The following is a 21491-nucleotide window of genomic DNA, read 5'->3' as shown; positions in this document are numbered from 1 at the left end:
TTCCCTGTAAAAAAAAAAAAAAAAGGTCAGCCTGAACATGTAAGGTATAGCCCAATCCTGCAAGGTTTAAATGTGCACACGCCTACCTTCAAAAGGTATCACAAAGGTACTCTGCCCTGACACTGTCCCCACTAAAGAATACTAGTCTGAGGTTCTTAATCTTTAGTCTATAGTTCTTCCTTAAATTCTGGAGTAAATCTCAGGATTATCATTCAGGTTCACTGAACTCATTTTTGATAACTAAATACATATAATTCTGATCCCCATTTCCCATCACCACCACCTAAAACGTGTTACTTGAGGGGAGGAACTACTTCAAATTCTTATATGGAGAGACTTCTGCTTCCAACTAAGATGGAAAAACAGGAACCAGATTTGCCGTCCTGCCTAAATATATAAAACAATAGTTTTCAAGAAACTGGACATCAGGCAATGAAAGAAACTGATACAGAGATGGGAGGCAAATTAGGTGAGCTTTACAACTGTCCCGGTTTACAAAGTAAAGAGTTTACGGGCCACAAAAAAGGGAGGACAAGAGCAGTCTCCTTATGTTGGGGCGATGAACTGGGAGTCTAGGGAGGTATCAAAGTGACTAGGCTTGTAGGGTAGATTACCACAGGAGAGATCTGTACAGAGAAAGAACACTGAACACCTGCAAAACGATCCCCCTCATGTCTTCAGCTGAGTACTGATCAGCACTTGTGTATGAGGAAACTACCAGTGGCCCAGGAAAGAACCACCCAAAAGAATTAAGGACGGGGAGGACATCAGGGCTCACACATGGCTGGGAAGAGTGCCTGTTCCTACCAGCCACAGTGAAAAACCTCATTAGTCACAAGGAATCAGGAAGAGTATTCAGAAGGGTATTGCTTCAGTAGTGGGATCCAATTAGCCCTAAACTAAAAGCTACTCTGATTCTACCTAACAAAGCTTTTAAGACTTGAAAAACTAAAATTGTTTCTAAGTAACTTAGCTGCTTCACAGAATAAAGTTCAGAGAGATTTAGAGGAATACAAAATATACAGTCCCAATAAGACACAATGTCTGACATCCAATTAAAACTTAACAGACATGCAAAAAAAATATAACCCATCAGAAAAAAAATCAACAGAAAAGGTCCCAGAACCGACACTGATAATAGAACTAGTAGAAAAGGACATTAAAATAGCTGCTGTTAACTGTAGCCCATGCGTTCAAAAAGCAAGATAAAACAAGAGTAAAGATTGAACATGTTAGCAGAGACATGAGAGATATAAAACCAAAGAGAGATATAGGACCAAATTAAATGTAAGATAAAAAGTACAATGTCTGAGATGAAAAATATACTAGATGGAATTAACAGATTCGACATTACAGAAGAAAAATCAATTAACTCTAAAACATAATGACGGAATATCTAAAATGAAAAATGGAGAGAGAAAAGACTAGGGAACAAACACACACACACACACACACACACGCACGCACACGAACAACATCAGTAAGCTGTGAGACAACTTCAAGCATCCTAATATACAAGCAAGGTGAGAAGGACCAAAAAATATGTAATGGTATAATGGCCAAGATTTTTCCAAATGAGCTGAAAAAATTATAAGTCCACAGATCCAAGAAATCAACCAATACTAAGCAAAGAAACATTAAAAATTTACACGAAGGCATGTCATCATCAAACTGTTCAAAATGAGTGATGGAAATACCTTGAAAGGAGACAGCAAAAAAAGTCATGTTATATACAAAGATAGATAAGAATGACATCAGATTTCTTGCTAAAAGCAATGCAGATGAGAAGACAACAGAGCAAAATCTTTGATGTGCCAAGACAAAAAACTAAGAAAATTCTATACCCAGCAAAAATATCTTCCAAAATCAAAGGTGAAATGAAGACTTTTTTTAAATACAAAAGCTGGGGGCGGGGGGGGAAAGCCATTATCAGTAAATCTACACTATTAAAAAAAAAAGTTAAAGGCAGTCCTTAGGCAGCAAAAAAAAAGATGGAAATATGGACCTCTCCACAAAGGAGTAAAGAACACCACAAATGGTAAATATACATGTGGTTAAATATATATAACAACAGTACAAAGAACAGGAAGAAACAGAAGTATACTCTTGTAAGGTTCTTATACTATACATGAAGTAGTAATACCACTTAAAGGTAAACTGAAATAAGCTAGAGATGGATACTATAAAATCTAAAGGAACCACTAAATAAAACAAAGAGGCATAGCTAAAAAATCAAAGATGATTAAACGGAACCATAAAAAATATTCAATTGCTGTAACATGCAAAAAAAAAGGAAACAAGAAATAAAAAGAAAAATAACAAGATGACAGATTTAAGTCTAAACTATTCAATAATCACATTAAATATGAATGGTCTAAACAGCAATTAAAAGGCAGAGACCATGGATGTAATTTTGAAATGCAAGACTATAGGTGACTACGTGCAACTTAAATATAAAGGCACGAGTAGGTTAAAAATAAAAGAAAGATATACCACTGAAACCCTATTCAAAATAAAGCTGGAGTAAATGTATTAATACCAGACAAAGTAGATTGTAAAGCAAAGAGTATCACCAGGGATAAAGCCATTTTATAATGACAAAGGGATCAATTCATGAAGACAAATAATAATCTTAAACATGTATACATTTAACAGACTTTCAAAAACACAAAGGAGAAACTGATAAAACTGAAATAAGATAGAGACATTCACAATTATTGTTGTAGATTTTAATAACACTCTCAGTAAGTGATAGAACGAGTACATTAAAAAATACTAGTTAGGACATAGAAGATCTAAACAATATTACAGATCAAGTGGTTCCAACTGGTATTTGCAGAACACTCTACTACAGCAAACTATGCATGCTTTTAATGTTACACACAACATTTACGAAGAAAGACCACATTCGGGCACATAAAAAAGATTCAAGTCATACAAAGTATGTTCTGAAAACAACGGATTTAAATTAGAAATCAATAACAATGATAAGTAGAAAAGCCTTAATATTTTGGAAACAAAATAGACTTTTTAAAAAAATTCATGAGTCAAAGAAGAGGGAAACTACAAAGTATTCTGAACTGAATAAAAATGAAGACATGTCAAAATTTGTGACACCCCGTTAAAAAAACAGTATTTTAAAAATTTTAGCACTAAGTTCCAGTATTTGAAAAGAAGGTCTTAAATCATCACTAAGCTTCCTTAAGTTTCTACCTTAAGAAAGTAGAAAACAGCAAATTACACCCAGAGTAAGCACTAAAGGGAAATAAAATTCAGAAAAGAAATGAAATAAACAGAAAAATGGAAAAAAATCAATGAAATCAAAAGCTGGTTCTCTGAGATAAATAAAATCATTTCTAGTTAGACTCAAAGAGATGGGAGGGGTAGACGCAAATTATCAATATCAGGAATAAGAGAGGAGACATCAGTACAGATTCTGCAGATCTCAGAAGGATAATCAAGGAATATAATGAACAACTTTACACCAATACACCAACTTTTCTGCAGGTTTGAACTTACTTCCAAATAAAAACTTAAAAATTTAAAAATATATCTTTATTGGTCAGGTTATGGCCATGAGTTAATAACTGCTAAAGCTGAGTTATAGGTACCTGGGAGTTCATCTTTCTATTTTTCAGTATGTAGAAATTATCCAAATAAAAGTTTTAAAAATAAAATAAAAGCACCTATCTGAAGTGTTTAGATAGAAAAAAAATTTTCAGAAGATATACATTCCTGGTCCCAAAGGCCACAGACCTTGAGAATTCTGCCTTTATAAGTCCAAATTCCACTGACTCAACCTATTATGTACCAGACATTATCCATAAACTCATATAGTAGAGGTCTAAATTTAACTCTTCTTCATTTTTGTTTTTTATCCATTGACTAGAAATACAGATGTACTTCCCTGCCTTTGTAAATCCTAATTTTTCAATGTAAGATATATTAGTAGATAAATAAGCATGATTTGTATAATTTTAGAAAAAGAATTACCATTAAAATTAAATGTTTTCATTAAATCCATGTATTTGTAACTATTTAAAATCTTTCCCCCAAATATCTCTTGACAAAGAGTTCACTTTAGTATAAAATAACTATATTCTCATCTCATCTTTTATAGTTAAAAATTAACCTCAGGGAGAAAGAAAAAAACCACAGAAAAACATACTCTAATTAATTTTTAAATGAGCTATTATGTACATGGTACACTGCCTATAACAATCTATTTCCATACTTTTCTCAGTGCAATTCTTGACCAAATTATCTCATTACCCTTTTTACAAATATTAGCTCTCTGAAATTTAGCTTCTTTTTTAAGGCAAAATTCTTAAGTCTTACCAAATTTTACCAAAGTTAAAATAGTAAAGGTAATTCAAATAATTTAAATAACAGTCACCCTAAAAACAACCAATTATGATTCTTTTTAAACATATTATACCTCATAGGAAATTACCAAGAATTCACTTTTCATATAAACTTAGTAAAATCCAATAACACAATTCCAAGTTTACATTTAAAACATACAAATTGTAAATGTATAAATTTAAAACATTCACATAAACAGAAAGCCCTTAACATTTCTGACTCTATAAAGATAAAAATCTATATATTTTAAAATATACTGCTTATCAAGATGAAAATACATGTTAAATCTATTCTACCATATACCTAATTAGACATTTAAAGCATTAATAGCAAACTTCTAAAATCCATTTAACTTACAGAATTATAACTCTGGTAGTTTGCTGGAATGCATGTGCTTGTTAATCAAGTCAACTTCTAGATCATAGGAAACAAAGAATTTTTTCTTACCAATAGCACTATATCATCATTCCTCCCAACTGCTGATATTAACAGAGCTTTCAAAAGCTGGCTCTTAATAAAAATAAAACAAAATAAAACTAAGCATAAAAATCCAATCAAATGAGACTTCTCTGCCAAATATTTGTTCTGGTTCTTTTTGAACTGCTTCCTATTAAGACATTAAAATTTAGGATTTTTTTAAATTCCCCATTTTAAATGGGTTTTCGGAAGATAAACCCCTTTTACCATCTGACTACTACTGTTAAGAGCTCCTGGTACTAGAATAAATCATATCGAGTTACCACACTGAAGTCCCAATTTCACAGTGCATGCCTGAGCTTTGATGTTATCTGAAAAGCAAGAAGCTTATAGGTTATTGTGCTTAACCAAACCCTTCCTTGCATTTACAATGAACTTGATTTTTTGTGAGTACAAAGAACAGCACAGGAAAAAGTGAAGCTGTCAGAAATAAATCTCACTAAATCTAATACTAATTTTTTAAAGTTTACTTATTTTTTTCCCATTATACAATTACTAGGAACCATTTAAAGTGTAGTCTTTAATCTTGGATAAGTTAGTCATGTTTCATCTCCTAAAACAAGATGAGTTGGACTTCACAGGCATAAAAGTCCCCAAACCCCTAATCTATGTTTGCTTTCAAAACCTGAATTTCTCAGTAGCTGTACCTATCAATAGTATAAAAATAATAGCATATGTGTGCAGGGTTCTATGTATGTGCCTAGAATTTCAAAGTAAGTAATTCGCAAAGTGATTTAAAGAATGACCTGTAACTCAAGTAAACCTTCAAACAAAGCAATTTTGAATAATACACTTTTGTTTACTTTGTTTAGTATTTGCCAACTTGAACAGGGTTGAAGTAAAAAACTAAAATTAAAAATCTATTAATTTGAAATTCATAAAACTGTTATTATGAAAGAAATTCTTAAATAACATTTTTATAAGCTTGTACCGTATACCTCTAAAGTTTTAAAAATTAAAATTGAACTAAGAATTTTGAGCCACCTTATATTGTTGAAAGAGAATGAATCCTCCCACTTTGTTTTGTACTTTTAAGATTTTTTTTTCTGAGAATTAAACATACCTACTCATATCAAATAAAGATTTGAGGAAACCATCTTTTAAGGACTACTCAGCAAAAGGTGTTTTAAAGATCCTGAAGTATAAACAGCAAAGCCAGCATTCTGTATATTATTTCATTGTCCAATTTGAAGCATTCCCAGCAACTAAGATGACCTTCTGCAATTCAAAAGCAGTTCCACCTTTACAACTGAAATAAAAGGTGCCCTAATACATGTAAAATCCTTACTCTGCTCATCGAATCACTTCAATTTTAATATCTACACAAATAGTTGCATAAAAAGAGTGAAAAAATCTCAATCTCCCAACTACAGTAATCAAATGTGACAACTATGAGGGCAAAATCTAACACTTAAAAGTCAGCTCCTAACAATAAGAATGACATAATATAATTTAATGAATACATGGAAATTTTACAAGGATACCAGCTAAATTTTAACAAAGCTCTCTACTCAATACCCATTTTATCACTTCCCATCTTGAACTTTCCCTTAGAATACATGCTTTTGTTTCTGTGTTTAGGCTTAAGGAAGACCATTGTATCTAACATACGCCAAAGCAAGACTGTATTTACATTTGTAAAGTGCAGTCTGCATAATTATACTTTTTTGTATGTTATAAAACAATGCGATAGTTTTAACAAAATAAGTTATAACTGGGAAAGGTAATGCAATTATCCATCTTAGGACTGATATTAAGAACATTAAGAGTTATCACTTACCTAACAGTGGTAACTGTGTTGGGGTAGAAGTGAAGGAGAGACTTTAGTGCTTTTTGAATGCTTTTACCATCTACAAGTAATATTTTTAAATGGTTAAAGAAAGTAGGAAGGCTAATAAGCACATATATAAACTTCTAATTCTACAATGCAGGTCAACCTTGAGTCTGAACTTGCAGGAACCTCCAAAACACTTCATGGTGCTCTATCAGACCATTCTCAAGATTCTCAGGATTTCACTCTAAATTAAGTTACTTTAGCCCAGGCAAGGAGTCGTTTTTTGACTTTTAAAAAAAAATTTTCAATTACAGTGGACATTCAATATTATATTAGTTTCAGGTGTATATCATAGTGATTAGACATTTATATAACTTACAAGGTGATGACCTCAGGCAAGTAGTCATTTTGAAGGATCCTTTAACAAGGACATTTCTAGTAAGCTACAGCTGTTTGTATTTCTTTTTATATCCCTTCCACATTTTGGCTCCACTGAAAAAAAAAATACTAGCCAATGACACAACATAAGTATAGTATCAGCAAATTTGAAATTATTTGATTAAACTAATATGATAATGATCATATTAGGAACAATAGGAGATACTCAACTTTACTCCAAAATACATAAAACAAAACAAAAAGTGAAAAGAGCACAGAACCCGACTGAACTTTAATTCGTCCTTAATAACAATTAATTCAACATGAACTATTTGTAAGGCCCTTCAACTGTCTTGGTTCCAACTTCTTCTCCACTAAAATGAGGCAGTTGTAATAATTCCTATGATGCAGTCCAACCATAGTTCTTGACCTACGAAAGTGAAGTACATATACCCTGCTGTTGTACTCTTTCACCAGTAGATGACGTTCCAACACTGGGAAGAAAGGAAGCTTAGTTTTCACAAGTCTTCACAGAGCAGATGCTGATCAAGAGTGAATAAAGATAAGAAATCATATACAAGATTTTTTTAGTACCTCTGGACGTATTAATATGGGAAAGTAGGAGTTAGTTGCCTATATAATAGAGCCTCTGCCTCATGTATCTCAATAGAAAAATAAGAATTGCAATAAACACAAAACAAGTGATAATGGAGAGGAGGAAGAAGACAGGTACACTATTATTCCCTTAATATTACAAATTATTCCCAAATTCACAACTGTCTGAAACTAGAATTTAAGGATCTTACAATGCTGTGGAGCAGACGAGCATAGTAACAATTAAACAGCACATGAACCTATTAGAAAGCGAGATGAGGTAAAGTATAAAATCATGTGGTAAAACTTTACTAGCCCATGGCTGGTGCGCGTGTGTGTGCACACACACACAACACGGAGCACCATTATACATTGCTTTTAAGAGTGAATCCTACTATCTTTTTGGAAAACCAACTGATAATAAATTAAAGACCCCCACATACTTTGATCCAACAACTCCAATTAGAAATTCATGTGACATGTACCTATACATGTTACCATTAACTGTTTCTTCAAATTCCTCTGCACTATTAGACTTATGAAATGAGTAAAAGTTTTGTGCTTTTTTCTCTGGGGATGAAAGTGGGTACTTATAAGCAAAATAACCCAGTTGAAACAAATAAGAGTATTTTCAGACAAGAACAAAAGAAAAGGAGTGGCATGGGATCTAATACAATAGGAATTAATAAATCAAGAGTTCTAATAACAGCTTGTATAAACAAACCATAACTCCCCAAACTAAAAGTTACACTTTTAAGTTCAGAGGTAAGAGGTTTTGTTAAGTAATACATAAATCAATGTTTCTTCCAATCTAATGCAAATTAGTGACTATTTCTTCTAAACTATAATGCTATTAATCCAAATTCCTAGTACTTGTTTGATATTTCAATCAGCTAAAAATTTAAAAGATGGTCTTTGAAATTTAAACATTCATAATTCTAAGACTCTTATTTGTCACATTTTAGCATAGCTAAAATCCAGATGTAGCTTAGATGAACCTTTATTATTGCTAATGGTAGGTCACCGTCCTGATGCATTTCACTATATGCACATGCTCGAGGTTGGCTTCAGCAGTTCATAGGATTGTCATTTCAGCTGAGTAAAGTGCATTGTTGTTAGTACAGTGCTGAGTTTAAATTGTTGATTAAACTATTCAAAAAAAATTACACTGTAGTTCCACAATGAACAAAAAGTAATAGTGTGAACAGACAGGTACCAAAATAGAGCAGCAGAGAAGGGCCAGGATGAGAAGGCCGGGGCAAGGGAAGGGGAAAGGAGGAAAAGTAAAGAAGAAAAAAGAGGGAATAACAGAAGAAAAACACCTTCCAGAGAATTATTCTTCTAAGTACCAGAATGTTAAGGAGTTACACATAGATCCCGGAGATGTTCATTTTTCTTATTAACAGCAAACCTCCAAATATTTTTTTTCATTACTCAGCATGGTTCACTTCAGGATTACTATTATGATTGTAAGAAAGCAAAATCAGTTTTACTCATGATCTACAATACAATATGGTTCACATTTCATTCTTTCAGATACTATGAAGACCCAACCACAAAGCAGCACAAAATCACTAGGAAACTATTCTGTATAAAAAGTATAATCCTACAAATTTACAATTATAGGCATTTGAATCAACTTTTTAAAATTATATGAATGTCTTTTTCCACTTTACTCCTTTTTCCCAATTCAAAACCCACCCATGCTGACTCGGCAAAGAAAGGAAGTACAAAGCCCTTAATATCTATATTCTAATATTTCAAAAATACAGAATTTTAAATTGTTGAAGAGGATAATGGCCTTACTCATGATACAACCATTACAGAAATCTGAACTTTCTCATTTCCTATGGTCATTCTCTAATCCACTATTAAGGATTTTTTTAAATCTATGTATTTGGGTATTATACCAACCATAATAATAGTAACCGACATTTGCACAAAGATTTTTGGTTTACAAAACACTTCTACAAGCAATACCTACTTACTAGTTTTCAACCGATATTGTCTTTTAAAAACAGGAAAAAAATCATCTTTGTTTAACCAAGACTAACGTTTTTCACTTTCCCTAAGAAGTCAAGTATGGAGTGACTTTATATCAAAAAGTCTTACCAACAAATTAAGCAATGACATGAAGACAACACCATTTTTCAAGGATCTATTTTCCAAAACTTCAATTTGAAAGCCAAGTGTACTTGAAATACATTCTTTCACAAAGAAAACAGTGACTAGGCTCCCAAGATGGCCCACAAATGACCTTTTTACTGCTACAATTAAACTGAATTATATTTCATATTATGCAAGACTAGGTCATGGGGCAGGTAGCCATGTTACCAAGCTTCTACTTCCTCTGCCCACTTCTTAATTATTAGTATTCCCCAAGCCTCCACTTCCTCTGCTCACTTCTTAATTAGTTTTTTCCAGACTTTCCTCTCTCTAACATCACTAGGGGTCGAGGATGGCACTACTGGTCCATCTACAGTGGCACCACCAATCAGTACTTTCAGCACTCATCTCACGAGATCCAGACCCACGGATACAAATTATCTACCATATATGTTTGCATATAGCTAAAATTCAATAGGTTCAATATATCTTTCTTCCCAAAACCTGCCCTTCCACCACCACCAATTCCTTTTGCTCTAATCAATACACTTTACCTAAAAACTCATGCCAGGAATTTGGAAATCATCCTACACTCCTTCCTATCACACACCTTTTATATTCAACCAGGTACTAAGCCTTATCATTTCTACCTTTTTCAAATCCATGTCACCATGCCCTATTTCCACTGGCATTGCCTCAGCTTAGGTCCTGATCCCCTCTCTAATATACCTCATTTGAATCAATAAACAAAGCAGATATGATCATTTCTCTCTCTGCTTAAAATGTCAATAGCTTCCTATTGTCTGCAGCAGCATTTCCCAAACTGGTACGAGCTCTTCTAAACTAAAAAAAAAAAAAAAAAAAAAAACTTAAAAAGGCATCCCTACTCATATAAATGGAAGGAAAACATTAAACAAAGTTATGCAGTCCTCTCACTAGCAAGATCTTGAGAAGTCTTACTTTGACAATACATGTTCCCCTACGAAGGGAAACTGGGGCAGAAGTGAGGCCCAGCTGGACACTAAGGTCAAAGTCATGACTAATTAGAAGACATGTAAAATCCTTCAGAATCTGGCCCTGCCTAGGTATCAACACCATTTGCCATTTGCCATTCACCAATGGTTATCATTCACCTCTTTATATAAAACACAATTTGTAATTCCTCAAAGAGCCTTCTGTTTACTAATTCCTTTCCTTTATATATGTCATTCTTTCCGCCAAGAAGCCCTTCCCTGACTTGGTTGAAGAGCCTCTTCTAGTCTTTCCATACTCTGGCCAAATATCTTCCCTACTAAACTTTGATTGCCCCTTTTACCTCTCAGCAAAGGGCTCTTCACACATTTGTCTCTCTTCCATATGTGGCAGAGCACTTGTCCTATAATATTGGATATAGAGACTAAAAGCTTTAAAGGCTGGGAACCAGGCCAGCACCCAACAATGTAGCTGAATGAAACAATGTAGCTGAATGAATGAGACAGGGCAAGAAAATGGGTAAAATCTTTCCTCTTTTTCTGGGCAAAATTTCATTATCTACAGAATGACATTATCTACATGTACCAAGTACTGTCCTAAATGCTGGAGATTACACAGATTAACCTCAAGGAGTCAATTCTAGTTGACAAGTCAGGCAAGTAAGCAAACATATCAAACAAAATGGTTAAGTGCTGCAATAAAGTCTGCATTATGGGAGCAGAGAGAGGAACAGGGAGGGAGAGGAGAGCATAGGACAGAAAGAATTCAGAGAAGAACTGTCCCTTGACCTAAGACCTGAATGGTGTGAATCTCATCAAGCAAACAAGCAGTCAGAAGACGGGAAATAACTGGGGGATGGAATCCAAGCAGAGGAATTCCTATATGCAGAAGTCGTAAGGTGAGAAATCTCAGAAAATGTCAGGAATACAAGTTACTTAAACTGGCTGGAGCACAGCCAGGGTAGCCTCTGGGGAATGGCTAGAAATGGAGCTTAAATAAAAGGGGACAGAATCAAATAATGGTGAGGGCCTTGTTTGACATGAAAAAGATATAGATTAACTTGTACCTGCTGGAGATTCTGAACTTTTTTCAACAGAGACCCAAGGCCACGCCAAGGGGCCACGTTCTAAAGAACACAATGTGGATGAGGAACTCTGGACTTGTGCAATGCAGCAGCATGGTATTCACCTACTAGACTGTTTATCTCGAAGATGGCAAACTCATTCATCAATGTATACCCGGTATCTAGCCCTGTGCTAGGTATGTAGAGTAACTAAAAAAGTACTGAATAGTCAGATGTGCCAACACAATCCTAAGGGCATAACCAAGAAGCCTTAACCAAGCCTCCTTCCTTACTGCCTATAATATCATAACTCTTACGCACTACAATAATTGGTAATTGCCACAACCTTTAATGGACTATGACAGTCATTCACAACAGGCTGCACCAAAGACAAAAAAAGGATTCAGAGAAAAAAATACATTAAGATGCTTCCAAATCTGACTAAATAAAGCAGTTTATTCTATTCCTCTCACCGAAAACTGAATAGAAAAGTACCATGGGTTAGCTCAAAATTATTCAACTGACACTCTAAGGCAGTGGTGATAACTATAAAAAATCTATGAAATAAAAATTTATTTTAACTAAGAATTTGCTAGGTTAGTCTAGTCTCTCAAATAATTAAGCACACCAGAAAAAAGTAGGCTACTTACCGGTAGTACTTTACATTTTACTTAGTAAACTAAATTATATTATTATAATTGGCATGTAAATAAGGATTTCATCTCTTATGCTTGGGAAAAATAAGGAAAAAGAATTTTTAAAAAGAAACTTTAGGAAATCATAGAAAAAAAATTAATTATAAATGAGCTTAAAAAACTGATGGCTTAAGAAGCTTAGGCATAATCTAGAGATGAGTGAAAAATATTTGGTCTATGAAGAACCAGTAACCATATTTAAAGAAATCGATATGAAGGCCACAGAAGTAGAATAAAATTTCAAGTCTTCTTTTTAAAGAAAACATGTACAACACTGCACAATAAAATCCTATTTTCCAAGTAAAAAACAAAAAATAAAGAAAAGATGTAGACACACTTCACGAATCAGTATTTTTAAATAAAAATAAAGCACACAAACTACTATTAAATACATAAAATTAAACATGTTTTTTAATTTTAGAATGTGGCCAGGGAGAAAGACAAAGGGTAACAATAACACAGACAACGGGAGAGGAGGGAGGACTACTGCACACACACTCAGAGACACAAATGGAAAGACAAAAATACACATAAAATGTACATTAGAGATACATGAGATTAACATCTTGAGTTGTTTAGGATGTTGTTACCAAAGATGGAAAATCATAGTATTTTTGCTACGAAAAGACTGAATGTAACACCATGTCATTATTGCCTGCTGCTCCAGTTAAAAAACAAAAAAACCAGCAATCCTCAATCATATCCCCTCTATACTCTCATGACACAGATACACACTCATCTCTCTCTCACACACACATACAGATACACACAACTTATTTTGAGTATGTTAAATATTACTAACGGATAATAGTAAGTTACCATTTATTGAGCCTCTTATCAACACTCAGATAAGTTTTATTACCTCCATTCGGCAAATGAAAAAACTAAAAAAGGTTAAGTGACTTGACCAAGACTGCAGAACTAATAAATGAGGAGGCTGTAATTCAAAATGACATATGACTCTGAAGCCCACATTTTAACCAATACACAATGCCCTCTCCCAGGGCATCTTCAGCCACCATAATATTTTTTGTAAAGACTGGTGTTTTCTTACTGTGCTATCCCTAAGAGTGATGTTTAGGTTGACACTTTAAATTTCATGGAAAACATTAACAACTTACACAGTTCTTTTAAAATGCAGATCTTGCTAGCAATAAAGAAGACATTAACTTTTTTTTCTTTTTATGGTGACATTGGTTAACAAAATCCAGAAAGTTTCAGGTGTACAATTCAACAATGAGGACATTAACTCTTAAACACTGACAGTACCTGAATATTAATTAACTCAAAATTATACAAAATACCAACAGTCCCCGAATATTCCCAACTTTATTACTTAGCCTTTTAATTATGCTAGGCTCTTTGTGTGGTTTGTGGTATTTAACTCTGGGGAGATAGGAGATTTTCATAAATACCAAAACCTCTGTTATTCTCACTGTGAAATCACATCCTATATGTATTTAATTATACCCGTTCAACTATCTGTGCTGCAGAAAAAAAGAAAAGATAGAGAGAAAAATACTTTAATCAGAGTAAGCATGCAATGGAGACTATAAATCTGCTGTTCCTCTGTCAATCTGAAGTCCCATTCACCTGTCAAATATCCTACAGAGCTGATTATGATTTAGCTCACCAAAAAAAGTTACCCATTCTAAAAGTTAGAGGAAAAACTAGCTGTTGCAATCGAAAAACAGTATGTCAGTTAACCAGTTTTTAAACTGTTTTTCTAAAGGACTTTTTGTAAAGGTAATTTTTAAAGGACTTTTTCAAGGGTAATTTTGACAAGATTTTTACCTTAAGTGAGAATTTAGTCCCAAAGCCCGCACATAAAAGGTGATTTCACTTTACTCAGCTCTTTAGATCAGAAAAAATTAGGAACCAAATGACTTGTCTTTTACATCAAAATAAGTTAATAATTAATGTAGTTTTCATCTTACCTCACAAATGAGAAAAAATAGAACAGAGATGTGCTGTAAAGAAGCCATGCTAAACACATATGTGGGAGCTATTCCATGACTTACTTTAAAATAAACTAAAAATGTAATAGAATTCTGTCAAGTAATCAAAAGCAACCATTAAAAGTTGGTTCTCAGAAGGAAAAACGTACACACACAGAGTTTTGAGATGTGTCATTACTAGAATACAAAATAAAAGCAAGGGTGAAAAGAATACCCAACAAAGAGAAAACTTCTAACCCCAGATACTTTGGTTGTATCACTTACCTCTCCAGATATCAGTTTCCTTTTCCATAAAAACAAAACAAAACAAAACAAAACAAAAAAAACAAAAAAAAAACTAGTCTATGACTTACCTATGACCATTCAGCATTATTATTTTCCAGTCTCATACCTCTTTATTTCAATGTCCAACTCATGAATTCCTTTGTGAAAATTAGAAAAACTAAATAAGGAGTCAATCTAGCTTGTTATCACTGAGGTAGAACTGTCTTTCATATGACCCAACAACAGTTATAAATATTTTTATTTAGAATTTATGAGAAAGATTCTACAGCTATTAGCAAGTTCCACATCATGTAATCAGGAAATTCTCCTTTACACAGTCTACTCACTTTTCCTGGAAATTTAATATCTTACCTAACTAGTATCTGTGTGTCAATAGATCATAAAGCAGGATCCACAAGGAATAAGTGAAAGAATCCATAGAAGAGAGAAATTTTGATTAAGAGTTTAATTACAACTCAATTCATCCCATCTCACAGACATAAATAGACTCAAAGGGTACTTCTTCCTGCATTCTCAGTTCATCTTAGTATTAGTGGCCTTTTGTAACAGGAAGACGTAAAAGACACATTTTCGTCACGTACCTTCAAAGGAACATGCCTCAGAGGAGCTCTACACCTTATGGTATGTAAGTACTTTTTTTTAATTTGGCAGTCTTAAAGTTTGCTATTTGAGTTAATGTTTTACCATCTCGGACTAGCAAAGGCCCCAATATGAACCCTTGAGTCAAAGATGTTACTGGAGCTGGTGTTGGGATAGTTCTTTCTGGAGAAATGTTCTATGGAAACTTCACCAATTCCCATCCTCAACTTTAGTGATCCTCAGATGTTTGATTATTTGAACAGCATTTCTTTTTCCTTCATTCCATTTTTCTCCCTTTTTACTGATTATCATTAAATCTTTTTAACTATTATAACAGTGATCCTTTCCATTACCATTTTTCATATTTCACTTTACCTCTATTTTTAATCTTACTAATACAAATGTTTTTAATGCATAAATTTTATAATCACTATTGACCATTAACTTCAGGACATTCTACTTTATAAAATACCACTTGTTTTTCTTCAGCTTAAACAAGCCCAGAATCTTTTTCTTTTTTACCTAACCTTAAAATATGTGCTCCAATTCTGATCCTCTTTTATTTCTCTACTCTCAAAATATGAAGATCAACAAAATTCAAGTAAGACTCTAATAATTATTTCTTTGCTTGCTGCATGTTTTCTGGACTAGTTAGATAAGTTATTTAGAACGTGGTTTTGATGACTACAGATTCACTCTCTCCGGAGGCCAGTTAGCTTCATTTCACACAAACTGTGTTCTAAAACCAAAGACTAAATCCTGTCAGCTATCTCATGGATCCAAATTTAACCAGATAAGCTATATGGCACATTCAGAATACATTCCATTGTTAGAACAAACATTCTAGTGACATATCAGGTAGATGTCAGACACTACGTTATCTTCTTTGAGCGTACCACTGTGAACTGTTTTAAGAGTTTAAGAGTGTTGTCTTTAATAAGTGATAAGTTGCTAACTCTTCTTCAACTTATGGTCCATTCACAAGGTCTCCCACTTAGTACTTATATAGTTAGTTTAGATTACCAAGTATACCAATGAACAGAATCTAGCTTTAGATAAACCAAGTAATCAAGATCATTTTCTGTCTTCCAAGATTTTAGAAATTACAACCATCTTGTTGTCATTCACAAGCATACAGTTCTTACTTCCACCATCACTTAGACCATTGGGAAAAAATACAAAATAAAGAGTTTCGCAGGATGCCCCCATATCACTGATCATAGCCTGTCTCCTAGGACTGTTATTAATATTAGGAATAAATATATTCGCACTTTAAAACCTTATATTTACAGTGGTTGCAAAACCACCATGCTATACAAACACAGCTTGATTCGGTAAATGAAATGGAAGAGTGAAAGGAACTATGTATTATGTGCCAAGAAGAATGCTACTTTCTTTATGCATGCTCTCAAGTAATCCTCAAAACTCTCTGAGGTATTAGTATTTTTTGTTAACTAAAAAAAAAGGAAGAACAGAGAAGTTAAGCAAAAAGGAAGAACAGAGAAGTTAAGCAACTTATAGTATAGGGACTTTGAAGATAGCCAGACTCCTAGCTCTCTGTTACTGTATGTAACCAGAGGTTTCTATTTCTAGGTTGATCAGGTTAGCTGTATGTGACTCTAGGCAACTGAACATCTCTGAACCTCAGTTTCTTCATCTGTAAAATGAGATTTAAATGAGATATTTCATGACAAGTGTTTAATTAAAAGCCTAGTATACGGTAAGCTTATGCAATAACTATTAGCATTGGTCAAAGTCAAACAACTAGTTAAGAAAGTCAGAAATCAAACTCGGGTCTGCCTTCCAAGTCCATGCTTTTTCTACTTTAATATGCTATAGCTGCCAACACACACTCACTATCCACGTAAGAATTCATTATTGACGGGAGAGGAAAAAAATGGCGTAGATGAGAGTGGCTCTGTTCATCCCTCTGGCCACCAAATCAAAGTTGTGACAAAAACAAGGAGCAGCAGCAAGGATCTAGAGGAACAAGCCATACAACTAGGGAAAAATCCAAGAAAGCACCCTGCAACGGCAGAAGGTAGGACAGGGCGAAGACGTGGGGCTGCCTGGTCTCGAGCAGCTGAGTGAGACCGAGGCAGCAGTAGTAGCAGCGACAGTAGCAGCGACAGAAGCCTCCTAAAGGGGCCGCGTCTGTAAGGAGATTTTCGCGATGACAGACCTGCTCGCTCTGGGCACCAGTGCCAATTCGGCTGCACGCAGAAGGCACTAAGGTCTTACAGGGAGACATTATCGGAGTGAGGGCCGAGGCAAGACTCACTCTGTACAGAAGTGTTGGCGATATCCACTGTTCCCTGTTGAGCCCTCCCCTCTCCCAGTGTATAGATACAGCAGCTGCCATAGCCATGACATCATAAAATTGGATAAGGAGAGGTTGCTCCGTCCAGAGGATTCCCTGAAACTCCGCCTCCCCCAACTCGTGGTCCCACTCAAGCCACATCCAGATGTATCCTCAGCGAGTCAGGGGCTCCTTGCTGAGACTCACACTGGAGGCAGCCTCGGTTTCTGGTGTGGCCTTTTGAGACAACTATAAGGACAGCATCTGTGGATTGCTTGCTGAATCTTAACAGGTGGCTCTGGAGGGGTAGAGGCTTGGGCTAAGTTTGGTCTGCAGCTAAACCCCTCTCGGGATGGTGCAACTATACACCTACTTCACAAATCCATACTAATAAGACCGGGAGACTGAGGAGCTTTGCTTAGTACATAGAAACAGACACACAAAGGCAGCCAAAACGGGAAGACGAAGAAGCAGAAACCATATGAGAGAACAGAACAGAGATCTAGATATAATGAAGTCAAGGAATCTAACAGATGCAGAGTTCAAAACACTGGTTATAAAGATGCTCAATGAACTTTTGGGAAGTGTAGATAAATTCAGTGAGAACTTCAACAAAGAGATAAAAAACATAAAAATGGAAATGGAAATAAAAGGGAACCAGTCTGAAATGAAAAACATATCATCCAAGATGAGAAGTATATTAAATGGAATAAACAAAGGAATAAACATAGTGGGTAAAGAAAAGGATGAAGTGTCCTATCTAGAGGACAGGAAAGCCAAGGACACTCAATCACAATGGCAAGAAAAAAGATGCCAAGACTATTGAAATAATTTAAGGAGTATATGGGACACTATTAAGGCTCCAAATATCCGTCTGATCGGCGTACGTGAAGAAAATCAAGATGTTGGACAGCTGTTTGAAGAAATAATGATGGAAAACTTCCCTAACCTGGTGAAGGAAATGGGCATAAAACCCCAGGAAGCTCAGAGAATTCCAAAAATCAGGGATCCAAAGAGGCCCACACCAAGACACATCATAATTAAAATGCCAAAGCTTAAATACAAAGAAAGAATATTAAAAGCAGCAAGAAAAAAAAAACAAATAATTATCTACAAGGGTACACCCATAAGACTGGCAGCTGATTTCTCAAAAGAAACTATGCAGGACAGAAGGGCTTGGCAAAAAATATTCGACAAGATGAAGACCCAGGATCTACAACCAAGAATAATTTATCCAGCAAAGCTATAATTTAAAGTTGAAGGACAGATAAAGAGCCTCTCAGACAAAAATAAGCTAAAGGAATTTATTACCACCAAGCCAATATTACAGGAAATGTTGGAGGGACTTCTTTAAGAAGAAAAAACATGTATCAAAAACAGGAATAAAGAATGGTAACAACTACATGCCAATTGATAAGTACCTTAAATGAAAAAGAATTAAATGCTCTGCCCAAAAAACAGAGTGGTTGAAAGGATAAGAAAACAAGACCCTTACATGTGAAAAGGAAGGGGATGGAAAAAGATATTGCTTTGATGGACCTAGAAGGTGTTTAAGTCAGACAGAGAAAGATAAACACTATATGATTTCACTTATATGCAGAATCTAAGGAATAAAAAGAACAAACACTAATCAAAAACAGACTCACAAATATAGTGGATAATTTGGTGATGGACAGAGGGGAGGGAGGTTTGGGGGGGGCTGGAGAATGGGGTGAAGGGTTAAAGAAGTACAAATTAGTAGCTGATGGATGGTCACAGGGATGGGGAGCACAGCATAGGGAATGCAGTTAGCATTAATATGTTGGCTAGGTGGAGGGTGAGGGGAGGAAGGGTGTAATTAGGGGGATCGTTTTATGAACTATATAGATGTCTAACCAATGTACTATATACTTGAAACTAAATTTAAAATATTAAAAAAAAAAGAATCCATTCTTGAAACATGACAGAGATGGGGAACTGATGTTACCTAAATGAGATAACTATTAAGGGCTAACTCAACCAACAAGTGTTTTAGTTCTAATATCTATTAAACAGAAGCAAGTAGAAAACTCTTCAGAAGATACTGTTCAGACATTCAGGCTAATAGAGCTTTGTTCAGATTACTATAAAACTACTTTCCTATGTAAAAATGTACCCTATTTATCTCAAATCAATTATAAATTGAAATTTCAATGACCAGAGGTACTCCAAATAAAGCTTCCTGGTTGGTCTGGACAAAGAAATTGGCCCTCTTACTACATAATCTGAACACTGCTTCAAATTGAAGACTCTGAACATTATTTTCAAAATAAATTGCTACTTAATATTTTTATTTATAACTGTACTACTTATAAATTGAAGCAACCAAATAGTGTCACACTTTTCCTACCCAATCTCCTGACCAAAAACAAGATTTGTTTTTCTAACAATGTTCAAAACTCTCACTTAACCATCTCGCGCTCACCTGATCTGTTCACCTAATGTAACGGTGGATATAGCAAATGAGGACAGTAGCAAAATTAAATTTTCCATAACAATTATTAATAAAAGACTTACTATTTCAAACAACTTTCAGAAACTGATTTACCTTTTAAAAAAAAACCAGAATGGGATGCCCACATACATGTATTTTGGCAACTGTAGCCTATGCAGCAATGCAACAATCCTGAGAAAAGGCCACTTATATTCCAGTGAAAAAAAATTAATGCATGCACCTTTCTCAAGAGGCTGAGTTCTAACCAAAGGTAGAACATTTTAACTATGTAATCATCCTTCAAAAGACAATCAAATCAGAACACCTTCACTTTAGCAACAAAGCCTTTAGAAGTTAGTGTTCATTTTGCAATACTCTTAATGTTCCTGCATTTTATATTTTTAAAAAATGCTAACTTCTGACTCATAGATCTAAAATAGTCATTACATACACAAATGTTCTACTCACTTAGTTCAGATTCATGTGTACGAAACACTGGTCTCTGTTTCTAGGTTTGCCACAACATACCCATTCATTTTGCACTAATATAACCACTAAATATAGCTCTAAGCTACTGATGATTAAAAGTAGTTAATTATGTTAGTGATTCATACCTCCTATGTCCAGATACCAAGATCCAAAGATGTTCTGTCAGATCTATGGGAAGAGGAAACAATAAACACCTGTCACTAAAGCTTTCCAAACTGGGAAGCCACTGTCAATCTCCAATCCAATTCACTTGCCCCCACCCCTTTCCCAAAAGAGGTCATAACAGTGATCAGGTCCTAAATTTGTTAAGGGAATGGGAAGAAGGAAACCCCATAAAAAGAGAGGCCACCTAAGAAGTGGAGGAAATAGTCCTCACTTACTATGAGAGTCAAAGTGACAGGCCTTAGGGAAGTCAGAAGTCACTTTTCCCCTCTGGGCCTCACTTAGCCTACCTGTAAAATGCGGTGATTGGCAAACAGTTCTATCTACTACTACTCCGTGGCTAAGGGCGAACTCAAGATTCCTTCAGGCAGCACCCCCAGAAATCCATCAAGCGCCCTGCCAATATCCCTACCTTCGACCACACCATCTCTTGGACTTTATAAAAGGGCTGAAGCACCATTCGTGTCCCATGCCCCAATACACACTCGCTCTCTCCCCAAGCAGCGTGCCCAAACCAGGCCTTCACGCCCACAACGTGGATCTCTCCTTCTCGCCTCACCTGTCCCAGACATTCCGTGGTCTTGGAGCTCCCCTCCACACCCCACACACACCTTCCCCGAGAAGTGATGTCCAATTCTGGCCCGGGGAGGCCGACCATAAGCTCACCTGGTACCCGCCACCCCCTACAATACCATTCTCCTCCTCCAACCTCCCCCATCGCCTCCACCCACCCACTCCACGCCCCGCTCACTCTACCCTCCGGCGCTCTGAGAATGCCGGGGCCACTCACCCGCCGCCGCCGCGCCGTCTCCTCGCCGGCCTCCCGGCCGGAGCACCCCAAGA

General features: G+C 35.3%; 1 protein-coding gene across 4 annotated transcripts in view; it reads right to left on the bottom strand.

Annotated features, from left to right (window-relative positions):
* The window catches only part of ATP13A3 (ATPase 13A3), an 80852-nt gene extending 59361 nt beyond the window's left edge, over positions 1-21491 (bottom strand). Inside the window, exons 1-3 of one of the 4 annotated variants that reach the window (XM_025041960.1) lie at positions 21439-21479; positions 20612-20654; positions 14736-14804 (exon numbers count right to left, since the gene is read on the bottom strand). The gene's annotated coding sequence lies outside the window, so the exon portion shown is untranslated. Of the gene's footprint in view, positions 1-6995; positions 7109-14735; positions 14805-20611; positions 20655-21207; positions 21227-21438 lie in introns of those variants that run through there. The other 3 variants (XM_025041955.1, XM_025041958.1, XM_025041962.1) reach the window with 3 other exon arrangements.

Source organism: Pteropus alecto, unplaced genomic scaffold (genome assembly GCF_000325575.1).
Source record: "Pteropus alecto unplaced genomic scaffold, ASM32557v1 scaffold311, whole genome shotgun sequence".
NCBI lineage: Eukaryota > Metazoa > Chordata > Mammalia > Chiroptera > Pteropodidae > Pteropus > Pteropus alecto.
The sequence above is the reverse complement of the archived record's forward strand: the minus strand, read 5'-3'. Positions and strand labels throughout refer to the sequence as shown.